At 36.5% G+C, this 21,897-nt stretch overlaps 1 long non-coding RNA gene across 1 annotated transcript; it reads left to right on the top strand.

Annotated features, from left to right (window-relative positions):
* The first annotated feature begins 2,038 nt into the window (after positions 1–2,038).
* On the top strand, positions 2,039–20,780 carry LOC115412821 (uncharacterized). The gene is made up of 3 exons (XR_003934390.1): positions 2,039–2,186; positions 13,589–13,595; positions 20,771–20,780. It is a non-coding gene; the product is annotated as an uncharacterized LOC115412821 (long non-coding RNA).
* The last annotated feature ends 1,117 nt before the right edge of the window (positions 20,781–21,897 follow it).

Raw genomic sequence — 21,897 nt, 5'->3', positions numbered from 1 at the left:
TTTAAAATGCATTGTCTCCAGTAGCGCACACAAAACCCTCATTTAAAGGGTGGTCTGCAAGACTTTGCACCTGTTGTAATTTGCGCAAGCAATCTTTGTAAATCACCTGCAAACCGCGGTTCCACCCCACACGCAAAATTCTAGATGGCGCAAGCAAATTAGTGCATGCAAATTGAGATCTTAGTAGATCCAGCCCTTAGTTTTTTGAAGCAATGAAAAAAACTGTTTGAATTAATTTGTGAAGCAACTAAAGGAGGGCTTAGAATTTTTCCATTTACTGCAATGAATACGATATTTACAAAAAGAATAATTATATTAATAAGATCAGATACAGACAAATTCAAATTATATGTTTTATATGAGTTACACGGGCAAATGGACTCACAGCATATTTTCTAACCTTTCCGTTAGTCAAAATAAGACAAAAAAAGCCCAGATGAACCATTTTAGGCTCAGGGTTTAAAGGGAAAATTAAGTAAAAGTACCAATACAGCAATGTAAAACTACTTGGTTACAAAGAAAAGTTCTGTATTAAAAATCTAGCTTAAGTAAAAGTACAGATGTGTTAAAATATATATACTGGTTTTGTCCCTCTAACTGATATTATGATGATTAATAGCATTGGTGTTGTGGCAGCATGTTTCTGTTGGAGCTGCTGGAGGAGGAGATAGTTTGAACTACTTTATATTCCATTTTATGTGCAGAAACCAGATAGGTATGAGGACTCATCATATGATTAATGGGAGAAGAAAAAAAGGAACACCAATGTCCTGATATGCAAATATGTTTACATCTTGTGGACCTTTTCCTCAATCCTAGATTTGGGTGACATATTGGATGATTTGAAAATGTACTTAAATAAACCATGTAAGAAGGGGGTGGTGGTAGTGGTGGGGGTCATTATTTTATTATTTTTTACTCACAGACTTCAATGTGACCCCACGTAGATACTGCTTTTAGTAGGGAGTGAGAAAAAGGCTGGTGTTGGTTGAGATTAAAATATTTGTTTTCTTTAATGGTACAGTAGTGACAGTACAAGCCAATGGTTTCTGTCTCAACCCAGATTTTAATCAATTAAAGCATCCTGTCAAATAACCCTATTTTTGTTGAGTGTAGCTGCCATTTCCACTCACTGTCAAGGCTTTACTACTCAGGCATAAAGGTAAATATCACATACTATGACCTGAGCTATCAGCTACACGTAATACTACACAACACAAAACAATGTAACACAGAAGAAATGCCAAGAAAGTCCACAGTCCAGGACCAACAACAGACAATCTCTGAGCCCCTGACACCATCCAACATCTCACAACAGAAGTGCTACTTTTGACAAACTCAGGCGTAAAATATAAGTTCATACAAGTGCGACAGATCACAGCTCCATTATTTTGAGCAAAAGTCATGGATGAAGCGACATAACCATGATAAGGTCTGAGTTGAGGTGGCAGTAAATCAGGCTAACACTGTGTTAAAACTGTATTGACAGTCGGGATGCACGATAAATGGGGTTTTTTTTTACAACTGTTGCTGATAACCGATAACTTCCTGCTTTTCATAACCGATACCAATAGCAGACAACAATAGTTCCCATTCTTCAAATTCTTTTATTATAATTTCAAGTCAGTGGTAAAACACAGTTAATAGTAAAACAAGTGGTACAAGGCACAAAAAACCCTGCCCCTCACACATATTGTAGCTTTTTTTTTTTTTTTTTTTTTGGTGGGGGGGTGGGGTGGGGGGTAAAAATTCATAAAAAATTGAAACTGAGACCTACTTTTCCCAAAATTAAATGACATGTATTCTGGGTCACTGGCAATCTATAAACCAAATTTGGTATGAATTCAACCAACATTTTTGGTGCTAGAGTGTTAACAAATAAACAAAAAACACACAGAACCATATAATGTGCACCTATGGAGAGGAAAAGGCTTAACGTGGACAACATCCATAAAATTAGGGTTGTCGTGATTTTTACAGAGGTGAAAGTGAGCATGACTAGATATGTCCACATGGACTTTTGTGATGATTGATCATTGTTCTTGGGCATTAGTTTTGTTAAGTTTTTTTTTTTTTTTTTTTTTCATTAAGTGTTTTAGAATGTCTCTCTTCTTTTCCTGCTGCCGGACCAAAACAGCGGCCACAACCGTTTGAGCTACCTCTTCGTCTTGTAGCTGTAGCAGAGAGTAAGTAACTGAAAACCCTTTTACTTACAAACAATGGACTGATCCTGACCTCTTCTTCTTCTTCTTGGTTTTTATGGCGGTTAGGAAGGCAACAACGTGCACTGTGTACTGGTGAATATGCAAAATCTAAGCAATTTTGACTTATTATTATGGACTCTATTTATCTGTGAAAAATTATTGGAATTATCTGAACGACATTTTTTTTTTTCCAGTATTGGACTGATAATTATAGGTGCCGATAGTTATTGTGCATCCCTAATTGATAGGTTTGTGTCACATTCACAACTGCAAAATGAGGAGTGGGTGTCTATTATTGGACCATCAATGGCATTTGATGAAAAAAAAATACATACAGCAGTCAGTGCATTTGACACTATATGAATTATGGTATTAATTATGCTGATCAAATTATCAATTGAAGCAATGATTTTCAAGTCAAGAATAAGACCATATAAATACACATTAGAAAGACTACACATCCAAGTGCCACATGTCATCCTCCTAACTTTCTATCTTCTCAGTCAGATCTGAAGATGTCTCCGACACAACACGACCAGACTTGTGGTAATTCTCACCTCTTGTCTCGAGGTGAAGTGTGTGGAGGTGACGGTGCTGTGGCTGTTGTGACATGTACCCACATGAGAAGAGAGATGCAGTTGACTCAGCCTGGTATAGTAACTGAAAATAGAAAAGATAGTCTTGTCTTGCCATTGACTTCCATGAATATTTTTACCATAGTGTCACATGGGTCTAGGGATGGGAATTGATAAGAATTTTACGATTCCGATTCCATTATCGATTTTGCTTACTGATCCGATTCCTTATCGATTCTCTTATTGATAAAGAGTACAAATGGGTGTGTTTCCATTAACTGTCTTTTATATTTCCATCTCTGCACAGAAAATATAATATATACAGTATGTACAAATAATAATACGAGATGATGCCGGGCCTGATTATGGGGGGGGGGCATACAGTGAAAGTGAAACTAAAGACGCTTCACTAATTCCTCTACTGCCACATTTCCACTATGTGGAACCGGTTCGACTCTGCTCATCTCCCGTTGTTGTGCACCTCATTTCCTTTCCCCTACCTTTGGAAACTTGTATTTGAGGGGTAACTATGTTTGTTGCCTGCACCAGAACCGGAACCGGGCCCGAATGACAGCCTGGTCTTCACTCTGCTGCTAGATTCACAAGTCCCACTAAGTTGCGTTTCAAATGAATCACATGCTGTGGACAAATATTTGAGCATATTGGATTGATTCCTTACCCAAATGTGGCAAAAAAAGAAGAAAATCCTAGAAGTACACATCTGATCAAAATTTTACGACCACTTGAAAAATTGCAAGAATTTACATTCTGCACTGTTGGATCTAAAGACAGTTCAAAGTTTCCACCTTTCAGTGTCCCATGTTTGGTGCTCTCTTACAAAGTCCAAACAGGCAGTTTTGTGGCGTTGAAGGAGACGAGGCCTTTGAAAACGTTTTTTTGTTCTTAAAGCCCTTCTCTGGCCGATGCTGTCTGATGGTTATTGGGTTGCATTCGGCACCAGTAACCGCCTTAATTTAGGTCAAGAATTGTCCCATGTCTTCACTGACAGCCAATCGGATCCTCGGGCTCAGCGCCAGTGTAATATTTTTGGGTCTACCACTTGACTTTTTTGTTCCCTAACCCTCAGGATCTTTTAAGAGATTCAAAATGACTGTCTTACTGCGTCCAACCTCAGCAGCGATGACACGTTCTCAGAGGCCTTGCTTATGCAGCTCAACAATCCAACTACATTCAAAGAGAGAAAGCTTTTTAGCCTCTGCCATCAGGAGGTCATGACAGTGTGAATACCTGACAGAAAATTACACTGAATCCCCATTTTTGCACAGATTTTGGCTTTTAAAGGCTGTGGTCTTAAACTTTTGATTGGCTGATGAACAGCCTATTTCAGTTTAATTTTTGTTTTCAATAAATTGCCCACTCATTTTTTTTTTTTTTTTGTCTCACTCCCATTTTTGTCTTTTTGCTTTTTGAAACTCTACTTAATAGCTCCCTAAGATCCAACAGTCCAAAATGTAAATCCATGCAATTATTCAACTGGTGTTAAAATTTGGATCAGGAGTATATATATAAAAAGTAAAAAAAAAAAAAAAAAAAAAAAAAAGCACATGTAAGGTGAAAGGAACATGTATTGTAGGACATTAGAAGATCACTTTTAGAACATTACAACAACATAAGGGCTGATACAGACACCAGTCCACATACACATTATCCCAAGGGAGTAGGTTTGATTTTGACATTGGTGGGGACACAAAAGTGCTCCAAGGCAGTACTCCTGAAAGTTGATGTTTTTTTTTGCATTTGCAATCATAATTTCACGTCATGTAGAGCTGCTCAAACAAGCAAACAATCATAGTCAGGAAAAAAATTTAGTAATTGACATGCTTATAATGAATATCTGAATATTTAAAGACAATACAAGCATTTAATGCATTCTGCAATGTTGTTCTCATGACGAACATATCCAATGTTATTTAACGTCCCCTGTGAATTTTCAGCCTCTCCTCCTCTACCTCCTCCTGCCTCTCTACTGTCTCTCACCTGACATAAATATATTGAGGCATGACACATGAACAGATTTTGGATACAGTGATCATAGAGTTAGAGGGTACAGTTACTGCCTGAGCAAAAAAGGCTTTTGCTTTCAATTATTACATGTAATTTATTCCCCAAATATATGGATAAAATCACATCTAGAATCACATTTAGAATCTGAGGTTTTATTGTATTTTCCCCACAAAATTTCTTTATTTGTGTTTTTTAAACAGTTGCTGTCTTCCATAGAAATACATGAAAATAATAAGTAAAATAACTTCTAAGTGTATCTGTTTGTATCTGCATTAAATATTGTCTTTTATTCAGTATCTGTATTGTTGAGCCTCTGCAGTTCTATACCCTTGGTCTAACTTACACTTTGACTCCTACAGAAGTGTCTTCTGTCCAGTTTTCTTTTCTTTGACATTTTTCACATCCTAATTACCAAGCACACACGCAGGGGTGCGCACACACGCATGCAAACACATGCGATGTCATTTACATGTTCAAATGTACAGGATGGGGAAGCAAAATTTACAATGAACATTTAGTTGTTTTTTCTCAGCAGACACTACGTCAATTGTTTTGAAACCAAACATATATTGATGTCATAATCATACCTAACACTATTATCCATACCTTTTCAGAAACTTTTGCCCATATGAGTAATCAGGAAAGCAAACGTCAAAGAGTGTGTGATTTGCTGAATGCACTCGTCACACCAAAGGAGATTTCAAAAATAGTTGGAGTGTCCATAAAGACTGTTTATAATGGAAAGAAGAGAATGACTATGAGCAAAACTATTATGAGAAAGTCTGGAAGTGGAGAAAGCAACAAAAAACGTAGCAAAGCTTTTATTAAAGCTCTCAAATCCAAAATCCTAAAGGATCCAACCAAATCCATGAGAAAAAAGGCAACTGAACTTGAGGTAGACAACAAGACTGTTAGAAATGCAGTAAAATATGATTTGAAGATTTAAATTCTCATGACTTTCAATAAACTAATTGGTCATACACTGTCTTTCAATCCTTGCCTCAAAATATTGTAAATTTTGCTTCCCCACCCTGTACATGTAAATGACACCACTGATATTCAAATCCATCTAGCTGACGTGACCTAGGCAGAACAAATGCAAACATATTGAAAACTTACGTTAGCGGTCCAACTAGCACAGGGGTGTCAAACTCATTTTAGTTCAAAGGCCACATTCAGCCTAATATGGTGTGAAGTGGGCCGGACCAGTAAAATAATATAAGTAATAGGAAAGAACTTTTGAGTGTAAAAAGTAAATTCCGTAATGAAAATGTTTATATTCACAAATTGTACTTGAACATAATATGAACAAATATGAACAAGCTGAAAATTCCTTAGTAAAATAAGTACAATGTTAACAATATTACGCCTTAGTTTATCATTTATACATGCAAATCACAACTTACAGATCACAGTGGATCTACAAATACACAAAACATTAAATAACAAAGAGAATATTAATAAAATTCCACATATTTCTCTTAAGACATTTCAGATATTCATATTTTTTGTAAAAGACTAGTCTGTAAATATAAACATTTTTGTGTAATTTTACTTTTTTATACTAAAATAAAGAGGTTTTTATGGTAGTATTTTACTGGTCTTCTCATTTTTAGACTGAAATGACCTAAAATGATTTTAACATCCTTGATTATTAATATCTTCAGTAATTTTTGCATTTCACAAATTCATCCCAGGGGCCAGACTGAACCCTTTGGCGGGCCGGATTGACCCCCGGGCCGCATGTTTGACACCTGTGAACTAGCAGGTTCCTTTTACAAGTAGATGGAGTGACAGCGGGGATGGCCAATCACATGTACATTAGCAAAACCAAAGAGGTAATCGGAGAGCGACATTTACATTAGAGGCGGGACTTCTACCAGAGACCGACTATTAATTGTGTGCCATAATCATTGACTAAACACTACGGACAGTGGTTGTATTGATAGTGACTACACAGTAGTGGCTGGATATTGGTAGGGACGTGTCCCTAGCGTCCCTACGCAATTCTACACCCCTGCATTATCCCTTTGAACATTGGACCTGAGATGGTTGCGTCACTGTCCTCACTGTAACTGTTGCTGTAACTGTCTTGTAATGCATGCAGATATAACCCAAAAAAAGTTAGTTGTCCAATAAAGATTTAAGCAACGTGGAGTAAACTGTACATTTCATTCTAACACTTAATAGGTTGGAACATTACACAAAATGGAAATATACAGTATACAAAGAGTGTAAAGAGCATATTTTTATTACTAGTTTGGTGCGACATTTATTCACCACAGGGAATGTTTAAGTTTGGCCATTTGAGAGTCTGGTTTGGTGCTCACTTAGATGCTGTTAACTACAGATGTTTTCTCCTGACATTCATAGCGTTTTTGATTTTGCTCCTTAAAAAAAGGGTCCATAGTCATTGTGTGAAGTATGATGCCAATCTGATCTGCACTTGTCCAGCAGATAAAAAAGAAATGAGTCACATTCAAAGCTAAACACCAAAAAGCCTTCTGTCAAAAAGGAGATGAGACAGATGAGTGGAGTATCAAAACTACCCTGACCTTGTTTTTTGTAGAGCTTTGTAAGCCTTTGAGAGTTGTAAATTGCTGCAAGGATTTGCAACAAAGTCTTTGAGGGGGAAGAAGAGTCTGTTGTCCACACTTAAGATGAACAGAAGAGTGACAGCTTTGAGCCGGGGTTATTATAACTTTGAAGTTTTTTTGTTGTTCACTTTGTTTTTTGACTTTTTCAGTTTTAGGTAGTTTAATAGGTGGGCACATTTTTTATTGTGAGAAACTGACTATTTTTAGTGTAGTTTGTAGTTTTAGTGCAGCAGTGAGGTCCCTAAATGCTTCCTGTTCATTTCCGTCATGTACAGTACTGTGCAAAAGTCGGAGGCTCCTTTAGCTATGTCGCTTTTGCAGGGTTGAAATGAGCACACATATTTATTTGCTCCATTTTCTTTCTTAACATACAAATTTGGAAAATCTGTGCTCAGCCTTAAAGGAGTGATATTTAGCTTTTTTAAAATGGAATTATGTATTTTTAAACATTTCCCTGTGGTCTACATAAACTCTAAATGCGATCTTTGGGTCTGAATTCTTCATTAATTGAACTCCACAGGTCCATCTTCAACCCTATTTCTGAGTAATGACACCAGAAAGGTCGTTTTGAGCGCTGGCCCTTTAAATGCAAATGAGCCACTTCATGCCCCACCCCCTCCAGGTTGTTGACTGTGCTGCTCTGTCCTTTTCAACCAACAACTGAACATTTTAGGTAATCGGCTGGAAGTTTGGACATATTTTCAGTTTGGACTACAACCGCTGCTGCTGACAAACAATTATGTCGTACTCGGAGAAATGTTCAGTCTTGATGTTGAAGTCTTGACCTTATATGTGCAAATGTCATGATGTATCGAGTTATAGATGTGACAAATTAAGCAGGGATTAAAACAGGTTGTAGAAATCTACTCGATTTTTGCAAAAATTAATATAAAAATAGCTTTGCAGCATCTGGAGGATTCAAATTCAAATTTTTTAAACTGTCAGGGTCCAAATACACAAATAAATGAACCAAAGACTAATAAAAGTGGGTTTAGCAAAATATGACCCCTTTCTAAAAAAAACTAAAAAAAATTAACTGTTGTTGAGAAGAAGCACAAACAAAAAACATCTGACATACTGCATGTTGAATGAAAGCTGGTATAAAACATAAGAAAGTTCATGCATTTAATCTCATATTGTCTGAACAAAAGGGTTAAAGACATGTTAAGTACAATGAGAGGTCAAACGAAACATAACCACTATGGTTTATAGAAGCTGTTTTTCCTTGAAACCTTTGTTTTTGCTGCTTCACATACAGCTCTGGAAAAAAAATAAAGATCTCTGCAAAATTATCACTTTCTCTGATTTTACTATTTATAGGTATGTGTTTGAGTAAAATGAACAATTTGTTTTATTCTCTAAACTACCGACAAGATTTCTCCCAAATTCCAAATAAAAATATTGTTATTTAGAGCATTTATTTGCAGAACATAACACATGATCAAAATAACAACAAGATGCAGGTGTTTTCAGACCTCAAATAATGCAAAGAAAACCAGTTGATATTCATTTCTAAACAGCACAATACTAATGTTGTAACTTGGGAAAGGTTCAGTAGCATCAGTATTTGGTGGAATAACCCTGATTTTCAATGACAGCTTTCATGTGTCTTGTCTCTCCACTACTGCTGTTGGGTGACTTCATGCAGCTCCTGGTAGAGAAATTCAAGAAGCTCAGACATGTTCCATGGCTTGGGACCATCCATGTTCCTCCAGAAGTTTTCAAAGTGGGTTCAGGTCTGGAGACTGGGCTGGCCATGACAGGGTCTTCATCTGGTGGTCCGTCATCCACACCTTTATACTGTAGACCTAACTGAGGCCAGGAGCATTGTCCTGATAGAAGAACCAGTCCTCAGAGTTTAGGAACATTGTCAGAGCAGAAGTCCAGTAGTTTTCAACAGTTATTTTTGGATTCCAGTTACTTTTGCAGTACTAATAGTACTGTTTTTGCTAGAGCCCGACCGATTATAGCCGAGCCGATTATAGCGTATCACCAATTAATCAACATCGGCCAATATGTAGTCGATGTAGCCGATATATTAACTTTTTTTGCTGCACAGAGATGCTGTCACTTGCTGCTCCTGTGTGTGTGTGTGTGTGTGTGTGTGTGTGTGTGTGTGTGTGTCTGTGCTGCCCGGAGAATAAGAGGAACTTAAAGCAAGTCAGTTTTACTTTCACTCCTGCTCAGACAATGACGCTATCACCCCCCCACACACACAATCACATAATCACGGAGCTGCCCCCCACACACACACACACACTTGCGTGGTGTGACAAGGATGGACTGCTTATTCCCCCCCGCTCAGCCCCCCCACCCTGGCGAAAATCATGGACCGCTACCGCGCACTCTGACAAGGATGGACTGCTAACACCCCACCCCCCACCCCCCCACTCATAAGAATTCACCCCCCCACACACACCCATGTCTGTGCACTTCCTGTCTACCTCACAGTTTCATTCTGCAGACACGCCTGGGTGTTAATACTGTAGGGGAGACTGGGGACAATTGTAACATGGATCAGTTATAACTCTTGCTATTGCTCCAATCAGGAACAACTTAGGACTCACCTAATTCACTCTGCACATGCTCACTTTAGTCCTTAGTCCACATAAGAAGTTGTAGTGCCGTGAGGCAGACACATCAAAATTTGTGAGTGAAAACATAATTATGTAGTAAGTAAAATTTTTTGCTCTAATTATTTTTGTGATTGCATAGTTTGCATTTGAAAGTTGTGTAAATTATATTTGTGAGATAAACAAAGATTTATGCAACTGTTAATCCACCTGTCCACAATTATCTAATATAAGATTATTATATCCTGTGTAGATCAGTGTTTTTATTTCATATATCAGCCAATATATCGGTTATCGGCCAATATCGGATATCGGCCGATATATCGGATATTGGCTTTTTTTAGCCCCCAATATCAGTATCGGCATCGGCCCCAAAAATCCATATCGGTCAGGCTCAAGTTTTTCCCTGTTGTAAGAGGATAGTGATGGCCACAGCAGTGGTGTTTATACTTCTCCTTCTTAAATGAGACATGGATCAGGTGTTTATTCGGTAGAATAAGGTGTGTTTGTGTTGGAATTCAACAGACACAGGAATGGAATGGCTGTCATAGATACACACATGCTGATTTCAGGGGAAATTGCAGTGGTCTTTTTAAATTTTTCTAGAGCTGTATATCCAGATTGTATCTTAATACAGAGACTGAGAAATGCATGTGGGGTCATTATAAGTTTACTAAATCAACAAACCTAACAATGGCTTAGGACGTTTTCACAGTGCAATGTTTTTTAGAGACCATGACGGTCTTACTAGTGTACAACTCTGCTCTGAATTCTCCACCAACATTTCTTGCGCTACATGTTTTATTTCCTTTACTTTCTTTCTTACAGTCCATCAAAATCTCGCCATTTCCGCCAGTTATGATTCACATAAGAATTATTTATTAAAAGTTCTATATTGTGGAGTATATAAGTGGAATAGCAACCACAATGCAAACTGAGGGGGGAATTTAGCTGTTTTTACCTACACTTTTATTTTGTTTTAGTTCACATTCTCTTAACCTCAAGTTTCAAGCATAGTTGGTCTGGTTAATCTTTGGAGCTATGCCCTGCAGACATCATATATATGTGCTGTATCTTCCATTACACACAAGCATGAGTCTGATGTTGGCATGCTGTTAAAGTGTAGAAGCAAAGAGGAAAAATTATTTACTTGTACTTCTCTGACAACAACTTTCAGTCCAAATTGCCAGAAGTGTAGCTGTGCTGCTATGTACTGATGTTAGCCTTGAACAAAATGTTTTATTTCTTATCAGTATAAGTTGTTTCACAGTAGGAATGAGTACAGACAAAGAAATGAGAGGAATTGTGGTGCATTTTGAGAGAAGCTTTCAGACCCAAAGCTGTTGCTGTGAAATTTTGTTGCAGTGAAACAATGAACACTACCCTCCGAAAAAGAAAAAAAGAAAAGTCACACACGTTTTGCTAGATGACCTTTATTTTTGATTAAGGGACACATTCTCCTTGGCATCAATTATACCACACAGTGCTTATGCACTGTCACAATAACAGTCAAAACATCGATTTCCATCCGGGGTCGCTTTGTTTTTCACCAGAATCATGTATTGATGATGGAAGAGTAAGGACCACTGTGTTAAAGGAGTAATATTTTGCTTTTTTAAATGGAATTATACATTTTGAAACATTTCCCTGTGGTCTACATAAACTGTAAATGCTATGCTTGGGTCTGAATTCTTCATTAATTCAACTCCACAGGTCCATTTTCTGCCCTATTTCTGAGTAATGACACCAGAAAGGTCGTTTTGAGCGCTGGCCCTTTAAATGGAAATGAACCACTTCACACCCCACCCCCTCCGGGTTGTTGGCTGTGTGCTCTGTCCCGTTCAACCAACTACTGAACATTTTAGATAATCAGCTTAAAGTTTGGACAATTATGTCGTACTTGGAGAAATATTTGTCAGAAGCCTTGACCTTATACGAGGGCCGTTCAATAAGTTCATGGCCTCACCCAGAAATACTGGTTGTTATAATATAGGATGTTACATTCTTTCGTGATGGGATAGTGATGCTTGAACATCGATGGACCAAGTGCATTGCTGTAAATGGAGATTATGTTGAAAAATAAAATATAAATTATCAGTCTGTGTTGTTCTGTTCTGGGTGAGGCCATGAACTTATTGAACGGCCCTTGTATGTGCGAGTGTTGTGACGTAACTAGTTATAAAACATAACAAATTAAGTAGGAATTAAAACAGGTTGTAGAAATCCACTTGATTTTTGCTGGAATGAATATAAAGATAGCTTTGCAGCACCAGGAGGGTTCAAATTCTAACTTTTTGAACTATTAGGGTCCAAATACACAAATAAATGAACCAAAGACTAATAAAAGTGGGTTTAGCAAAAAATGACCCCCTTAAGTCTAGCACACCCCAAAGAGTCTCACTGTGGTTCAGGTCTGGTCTCTGTGGTGGCCAATCCATGTGTTAAAATGACTAGCGGCATTGTACCCGTGGTGCCATTACGTGTGAAAAAATGCCTATATGTTATTGTAAATGGACACAGCAAGAGCAGCAGCAATTTTGTAAAAACCTGTCGTGATGTTATTTGTTCACATTATTTGGGAGTGGATATTTAGGGAATATTTTCAAGACACAATTATACATTTAGGCAGTTTGCTTATTTCAGTACCATCAATTTATAGTATATGCAGTGAAATACTGTCTATTTGCATTCTTCAACATGGAGTATGGTGGCATGGATGAAGAATTCAAAGTAGAGAGAGGCTAAAATCGCCCAGCATACCTCACAACATTTGAATACAGACATAAAAGTGTGCCTAGTAGACAGTCAGGTAACGTTTCTATTCATTTGGCGAGTTTGGCAGCCATCGGGCCTGTGAAGGCTGAGGAAAATCCATACAAACGCCCTCCTGTGCTGCAACATCGATTGATCGGACACAGAACGTGCATTATACAGTAGGATGTTTCATGCTCCCTGAACCATTGGCATTCTCATCTTGGAATATGTGTGTGTCATCAGCAAAGACAGAATCCATCAGGTTCAGCTGAACTCATGACATTGTTGAGTCTCGACCTGACCAACTGAAGTGACACCAGAGCATAACACTGCCCCAGCTGGCTTGTACTCTAGACACTAGGCATGATGGGTAATCACTTCATCAAATCCTCATGCATCCATTACTAGGGAACAGGGTTAATCTGGACTCATCACACATGACCTTTTTCTACTGAAACACAGTTTAGTCTTCATGACCTCTATCAAACTGATGGTTGTTTAATAAATGACAATCTACTTGCTGCATCAGTTAAAGGGTTAAAGAACTTATTGCACATGAAACATATTAATCACTGCAGTATGTAATGGAAGGATGTGAACTATGTGGGTCATTATATCTTTTGGTAATTGGATTTTCTTTTCAGAAACAAAAGAAAAACTAGTGGTTAATTGATTTTCATTTTAAAATAGAAGAATTAAAGTTGAATTATAAGGTGTTTTTCTTTTTCAGTGTCAAAACAGATAAACCAAATTTAAAAAAAACGGATTGATTTTCGTTTTTCTTGTATGAAATCTGGACATCGTAGACATGCTCCCTTCCACAAATGTCTACGAACTCCAGATTTCATACAAACTGGAAGAATCTTTGTGACCTAGCCATTAGCGCTCTTTCCTTGAAAATAACAACATCCGGTCTCAGAAAATAAAAAAAAAAAAAAAACAGGGGTTTTTGGTCCGTTTTTTTCCATTTCTGTCAGGTAGTAACTTTCTTTTTGGTATTTAGAAAGAGAAAACAAAAATCAATCCATTTTTTTAAAATTTGATTTATCCGTTTTGACACTGAAAAAGAAAAATGCCTTGAAATTCAACTTAAATTTTTCTATTGTAAAATGAAAATCAATGAAACACTAGTTTTTCTTTCATTTCTGAAAAGAAAATCCAATTACCAAAAGACACACTGACCTCTGTGCTTCATAAAACAGGGCTGTCAAACTCATTTTAGTTCAGGGACCACATTCAGCCTAATATGATCTGAAGAGATAAGTGATAGGATAAGAACTTTTGAGTGTAAAAAGTAAATTCTGTAATGAAAATGTTTATATCCACACATTGTACTTGAACATAACATGAACAAATATGAACAAGCTGAAAATTCTTTAGTAAAATAGGTACAATGTTAACAATATTACGCCTTAGTTTATCATTTATACATGTGAATCACAACTTACAGATCACAGTGGATCTACAAATACACAAAATGTCAAATAACAGGAAGAATATTGTTAAAATTCCACATACTTCTCGTAAGAGATTACAGGTTATTCACTCTTTTTTTTTTTTTTTTTAAATGAAAGGCTAGTCTGTAAATGTCAACATTTTTGTGCAATTTTCCTTTTTTTGTTTGGTTTTTTTACACTGAAACAATGAGAAAAAAATACAGTTTTCATTATGTATAGGTTATTATGATAGTATTTTATTGGTCTGAAAAATCTTGAAATAAGCAAAAAATAGAAAATAAAAAATTCTTGAATCAAGCAAAAAAAAAAAAAAAAATCTTGAATTAAGCAAAACAGATCTTGAATTAAAAATTAAGACATTTCAGATATTCATATTTTTTGTAAAAGACTAGTCTGTAAATGTAAACATTTTTGTGTAATTTTACTTTTTTTTACACTAAAACAAAGAGACAAATTTACAGTTTTCATTATTTATAGGTTATTATGATAGTATTTTACTGGTCTGATCCACTTTAGACTGAAATGACCTAAAATGATTTTAATATTATTAATATCTTCAGTAATTTTTGCATTTCAGAAATTCATCCCAGGGGCTGGATTGAACCCTCTGGCCGGCCAGATTTGGCCCCCGGGCCGCATGTTTGACACCTGTGTCATAAAATGTAGTTTGTATCAATATACTTTTCCGTGTTAATTCTCATTTTTAACATCTTTTTCCTCCTTTTATTTCTTTAGTAACAACAGCTTAATTTGAGTTTGGCTAATTCGTCCACTCAAACCACCCAAAAAGTGTTTTCACGCTTAAATGAACCAAACTGTTACCTGCAAATTTGGTTCAGATCAAACTGAAACGTCAAAAAGACTGAACTAAATGAGCTGAAAAAAGTACCGTAAGTCATGATTGTGGGGAACACATTGAAACCAACAGGCCTAAAAAAACTCTGATCAGGCGAGAAGGAGACACGACCCGAGCACTAAGACAGACTGACATTTGCACATAACTGTGGGTAAAGTGCAAGTCATCGGAGAGAAAGAAACTGTGCAGACAAACGGACTCATCTCCCTGAATGAACTTAATTCTAAGAGCTGTAGAAGTAATTACTATAACACCATTGATCACATTTTCTCCTTGTACATATGGTGCAATTAAGAAGATAAGTGACTAAAAGTACATTGTCAGAAATAACCAGAGACATTCCTAAGGCTTCAAAGTCAGTCAGGTCATCTATAATTTAGAAGCATAAAAGAATAAAACCTTCAGATGTATTACTTCTTAGATAAGCAGCTAAAATTGTCTCGGAGCAGCCCTTTCAATTATATGGGTCACTGTTCTGCACCTAATTGTTCTCCAGCTGTTTCCATACTGAAACCATAACACAACAATTGCGAAAGATGACGAATTTTCAGTCTTGAAGGCAAAAAAAGAAAAACAAGAAAAAAAATCTATGTATAACCTAATGTTATTGCTTTTAAGTCACACAGAAAAACAGGGTAGGAATTTGGCCTGAGCAGCAAATCTTGAAACCTATTTTTGTTGTACTATTCTGGAGTTCATAGACTGAATGTTCAGCTGACAAATGTGCTACATCTGAGTCCATGCCATCTGGGCTGCTCTAATTGCAAATCAAGGATCTCCAACAAAGCCAAGTCAGTGTGGTCCTCAATACTTTAAACTGAAATAGGCCAAAGGAAGAACATTTACTGAAATCATAGACGATATCTTCCATTACTCTCTCAGCTGCTGTCATTAACTGATGCGAATATCCTCAGAAAATTATTTTGATTTCTCATGAAAAAACACGAGATACAAAAAAAAAACATCACATGCATATTGGATTGTCTTACATGTCACCTCTGGCCTCCTTTTCTCCTCTGTTCTTCACTTCTTTCTCCTCAACGCATTTCCCTCTCATGTCCTTCTTCCAGTTCACCTGTTATTTCCCCCAGTAGTAGAACTTCTGCTTCATTGATTTGTCGGTGCAGTCGAGGGTGAGGGGGAAATTACACAAGGTTGAAGTTATTTTAAAACCTTCAAATTTTCACAGCTAGACCAGTGGGTGAGGACATGGCTCAAAAATGAAGCCAAGTGTCTTCAAGTTGTAATACAGCTGACGGCTGCTGGAGGGGGGTCTGAAATGCCCTGGTCCATATAGACTTACACTGAATGTCTTTCTAATAATATTAATTCTCTTTCTCTTTCAAATATTTTTATTTCGAAGCTTCATCACACTTACAGATATGAAATCCCCCAGTTGGCACATCATGCTTCATTTTTAATATCAACACAACAAACACACATTCAGAAATAAACGGCATTGATAGTGTGAGAAAAGAAGAAAAGAAAAAGGAAAAAGAAAAAAACAAAGCAGAAAACAAGGCAATAAATAAATAAATAAATAAATAAACATATCATCCACCCCCCCAACCCCAGAGCCATTAAAATAGGTTGGTGTAGTGCTACGCTGTGGGCTACTGCTTATGTAGTGGATCTTAACTATTTGGCCCTTCCATATATGACATCACTGGTTTCCAATTTTTTTCAAATTCTCCCAGCTTGTCGTTAAGTGTGTATCTAATCCTTTCTAAGTGAAGGGTGTCCATCATTGTTGTTATCCAGGCTTTAAAAGTTGGTGTCTCTTTTGACTTCCACAACAGGAGAATAAGCTTCTTTGCACAGAGAAGGCCATAGGACAGGAGGTGACGCTGTACCTTCTGCATATTTCTGGAGCTTTCTGAAGCACCCAGTACAACCAGTAGGGGATCTGGTCTTAGCTGAACCTTAACCCTTTCATGCATACTGGTCACTCCAGTGGACAGTTCTTCTCCAGCTGTTCTCTTGTATATTCATGGGTTTTGTTGTTTTAGTTCCAGATCAGCCAGCACAGTGGACACTAATGCACCATCCCATAATAATACACTGACATTCAGACCATTACTGTAACTTTACTATTCTTGATAAACCTGATCTGCACTAACATGTTTTACTGTAAATCAGTGGCTAATTGTTATTAGACTGTAATTAACAGTTTTCTGAAGCAAAAAGTTTTTTTTTGTTTTTTTTTGTTTTTTTTTTGCATATCCTCCTGAGACCCAGAAATGCATTTTGTCCTCTATAGGGGACAAAAATTTGACAGCTTTCCTTTAAAAATGCTGTGCACTTTATCACTTCCGGTCTGAATCCCTGACTCTCAGTTTGTGACGTGGGACAAATTAGTATCTAGATTTATTTGGGCTGGGACAAAACCAAGGGTAAAACTTAAAACACTTCAGTTGGGAAAATTAGAAGGAGGTCTAGCTTTACCTAATCTGAAACAGTATTACTACGCAGCCCAAATGAGGTGTATTGTAAATTGATGTTCCCCTGAGTATCAAGCCAAATGGAAACATATTGATTTAAATTTAGACATTTCACAACCTCAGGCTTGTTTAGGGGGTAAAGAACACACAGAATATAAGGGAGATAATGACATCATAAAAGAACAATTGAGAATATGGAATGTGATTATTAAGAAATATAATTTGGAAAATGATAGTAAGCTCCTGGTATGGCCTTCCCAGTCAGATAAATTCACCCCTGCTAAATCTGATAATAGATTTCTGAGGTGGAGAGAAAAGGGAATAACAGCCATTTGTACACTCATTGAGGGGAAAACTTTTAAATCATTTGATAAAATAAAAAAACAATATAATTTGGAGGATAAGGATCAGTATGGATATTTACAGGTAAAACATTTTTTTGATAGAGAGATTAAAAGTAATTTATCAGAGGGCAGTGAACTGATTAAGGTCTTCACAGGAGCTTACAAACACACATCCACTAAGACTGTGTCTAAATTATATCAGGGTCTACAAAAATGTAATGGTGTGAATTCATTTTATGTTAAATCAAAATGGGAATCTGAATTGAATATTACTCTGTCTGAAAGTGAGTGGCATTCTATGTGCAAAACACAGCTAACATCCACCAGCTCTAAAGGTTGGCGAGAATTTGGCTGGAAAAACCTCATTCGCTTCTTTATTACACCAAATATTAAAAGCAAACAACTGGGAAAACAGCAGCAATGTTGGAGAGGATGTGGACACATGAATGCCAATCACTCGCATATCTTCTGGACATGTGTAAAAATGCAAATGTTTTGGAACCATATTTTTCAGACAATGGAGAATATTTTAAATTATAAAATTCCAATGGACCCCCAGACTATCTACCTTGGTCTAATACCTGATGACATAATTAAAAGAGAAGACATTTACTTATTTAAAATTTTAATTCTTGCCTGTAAAAAGGTAGTCACAAGGAACTGGTTAAAAAGTGACCCTCTAGGACAGTGGTTCTTAACCTTGTTGGAGGTACTGAACCCCACCAGTTTCATATGCGCATTCACCGAACCCTTCTTTATTAAAAAATAAAATATGATTTTTTTCCAAATTGAAGACACAGGTATATGTTTTACTGGTGCACAAAATGAACCGTGCATTAACATCACTGTGTTCAAAGAACAAAACCAATACAGTGCATGAACTCACAACAAATTCCATACCTTTTCACAAAGACAGGACCTTTTTTAATACTACCACACTGAAATGGTTTTAATTTTTGTATTCCAATAATGAACTTACTGTATTTATGCTATTTATCATTTTTAACATTTTAACACACACCCATCACCTAATTTTCATCAGGCTACAATAATAATGAATATTTACTGCAAATCAGTGTGACTTCTGCTGTTGCCTTTGACAGACCAGTTCAGAAATGCGTGGCTTCACCTTGGTAAGTGCCACTCTCTTGCCATTTTCACAGCAAAGTCTGTTCCTTTTCTTCGTTTTTATGTCCAGCATCCTTATTACGGCACTAGCTCGGCTTTAGTGTAATACGATTTCTCCATCCGCGACGGTGCGTCGGTCGTCACATGATTGTAACTGACCAGTGCGGTGACCGAAAAATGTAAACAAACGCTACACATGGCTGCCTCCGTGGTTAACAGGAAGTAGCAAAAATCATAACAACGATGTGGAAAATACTCAAATAATTCATCGTCAGACGAGTGGAAGAGATTATAAACACTTCCGGATGTGTTGTAGTGCTATAAGCAACAACAACACACCGCATATATTGGATGTCAATCAGAGAAAGAGTCTCCGAAGCCGTTTGTTTACATACACGGACCTAGCCCGACACACACACCCGACTAATGAGGCGAGTGTGTGTCTTGACCTCTGCCGAACCCCTAGGGTTCGATCGAACCCAGGTTAAGAACCACTGCTCTAGGACTACAACAATGGCTGGACATTATAGAAGAAATATACTCCATGGAAAAATTAACATTTCAACTGAGGATTAAGATGGGAACTTTTAAGCGAAGATGGGAGAAATGGATCATATTCAAGGACAGAAATTCATGATATCAGATTGAGTATGGAAAAACTGTCAAATGTAATGGAACAACATCCCCCTTGTTTTATTGTGTGGGTTTCCACCCCCAATTTTTTTTTTCTTTTTTTTGTTATTTAGCATTGTTAATGCACTGTAAAAGTGATTCAAAACATTAAAATAAAGAGTATTAAAAAAAAAAAAAAAAAAATGCTGTGCACTGCAAAAGACATTCCATTAAAAAAAAAAAAATCAATCAATAAATAAAAATAATTTAAAAAATGTATCTGAAAAAACTGTTGCATTATGCAGTTTCCAATCAAGACAATTTTTAATATAAAAAAGCTAAAACTGCCAAATTCCAGGGTCTCAGAGGATATTATCTCCATGAAATTAGTAATAACTAATATTAGAGTATGATGAAATGTGAGAAAACAGTAGCAATTTAGCAATTAGTGGCATTAAAAATGTTTTTATTTCATAGTTTTCACACAGTTTATCACTTTCTGATGATGATTTTGAAATCAATATTTATTTGCTTCAAAACTTAAATGCATGGTATCCAGTTGAGTGGACATTTTTGTAACTCTACAAAAAATAGGTTCATAAAAAAAAACAAAAAACAAAAAACAAAAAAAAACAATTGGATTGTTTTTTTCATGCCTAAAGAGGAATAAAAACTCAAGAAAAAAATATTGACTAAGGTTCTCATAATTCATGCATGAAAGGGTTAAAGACATTTGAAAAGAATGAAAATATTGCATCCCAGTATTCCTCTAATCTTGGGCATAGTACATAGCTATGTAGCAAGTCAGCATCCATTTGATTACACTTTTCACAAATAGGTGATATTTCTGGATATATTCTGTGCAGCTTCACTTTGAGTAGTGTAGCCTATGTAGAATTTTAAACTGGATCAGACGGTGTCTAGCATTAAGGGAGCAGGTATTTACATACTGTAAGCCCTTATCCCAGACATCCTCAGCTATTCCCATTCCCAGTTCTTTTTCCCAATCCTTTTTTATACAATCCATGTTCACCTGTCCATATTCTTGTAATACTTCGTATACGTATGAAATTGCACTTTTTTCTCCTCTACAGTCTCTAAGACATTGGTCTAACTTATCTGGTATTATGCTCTCGAAATTTTTGAGGTGAGTCTTTACAAAATGTCTAATCTGGAGGAATCTGAAAAAATCTGTTCCTGGCAGGCTGTATTTTTCCTGAAGTTGCTGAAATGATGCAAATGTACCTTGAATATATAAATCACAGTGCATATTCCACTTTCCCTCCACCTGTCAAAGCCTCCATCCAATACAGAAGGGGTAAAAGAGAGATTTGCTGACAGGGGTAATGCAAAGGTTAGTGCATTTAACTTTAACTGTCTTCTTATTTGTTTCCAGATCTGAATGGCACTGTGAATGATCGGATTATAATTGGAGTTTGATTTCTTGAGACGAATGGGAGACATCAGAATAGCACCAATCGAGTAGGGCCTGCAGTCCTCTCGTTCCATATCCAACCAGCTAGCAAGCACCATCTTCTCATCTAACCAGTAGGACATGCAGCGTATGTTTGTCGCCCAATAATAGTGCGTGAAATCTGGGAGGGCCAGCCCACCAATTTCTTTATGTTTACACAAATATCCCTTACTAATCCTATGGGCTTTATAATTCCAAATACATGGAAGAAAAATAAAGTCTAATTTTTTAGAGAAAGGCTTAGTGAGATATATGAGTAGATTCTGAAATACATATCACAGTTGAGGAAGACAAACCATTTTAACTGCTTTTACTCTACCAATCAAAGAGATAATATAATAACAACAACAATAACAATATCAAAATAATATTAATTCAATAGTTGTTTTTTTTTCAAGGATGATTCAGGTCTCATCAGTTTTATTTGTACCTTCTGATAAGCAATCTGGTGGTCAAGGTCAAGTTGATTTATAGCACATTTACAACAATGTAAAATGCTGTACAAAATATAAAATATATGGAGATATAATATATACTAAAACGGATAAAAACAGATACACATTAATAGGATAAATAGATAAAAATACAACCAGAAGATAAAACAAATAAAAGTCACACCCTTTATTTATTTATTTTATTTATTTACATTAAAAGCCAGTGCAAATAAATGCTTCTTTAAAAGACATTTAAAATGCTTTATGGATTGTACACATGTGATTTGTTCCACAGTGTTCCAGAGCTTTGGACCTGCCACAGAAAAGGCTCTACTTTAAACCTCTTTTAACCCGCCTATTATCCTCAAATATTACTAACACACTTTACCCTTGGGATCAGTCTGACCCCAATATGCCTCCAGA

This window comes from Sphaeramia orbicularis, chromosome 21 (assembly GCF_902148855.1).
Source record: "Sphaeramia orbicularis chromosome 21, fSphaOr1.1, whole genome shotgun sequence".
NCBI lineage: Eukaryota > Metazoa > Chordata > Actinopteri > Kurtiformes > Apogonidae > Sphaeramia > Sphaeramia orbicularis.
This window is presented reverse-complemented; position numbering and strand designations above follow the sequence as displayed.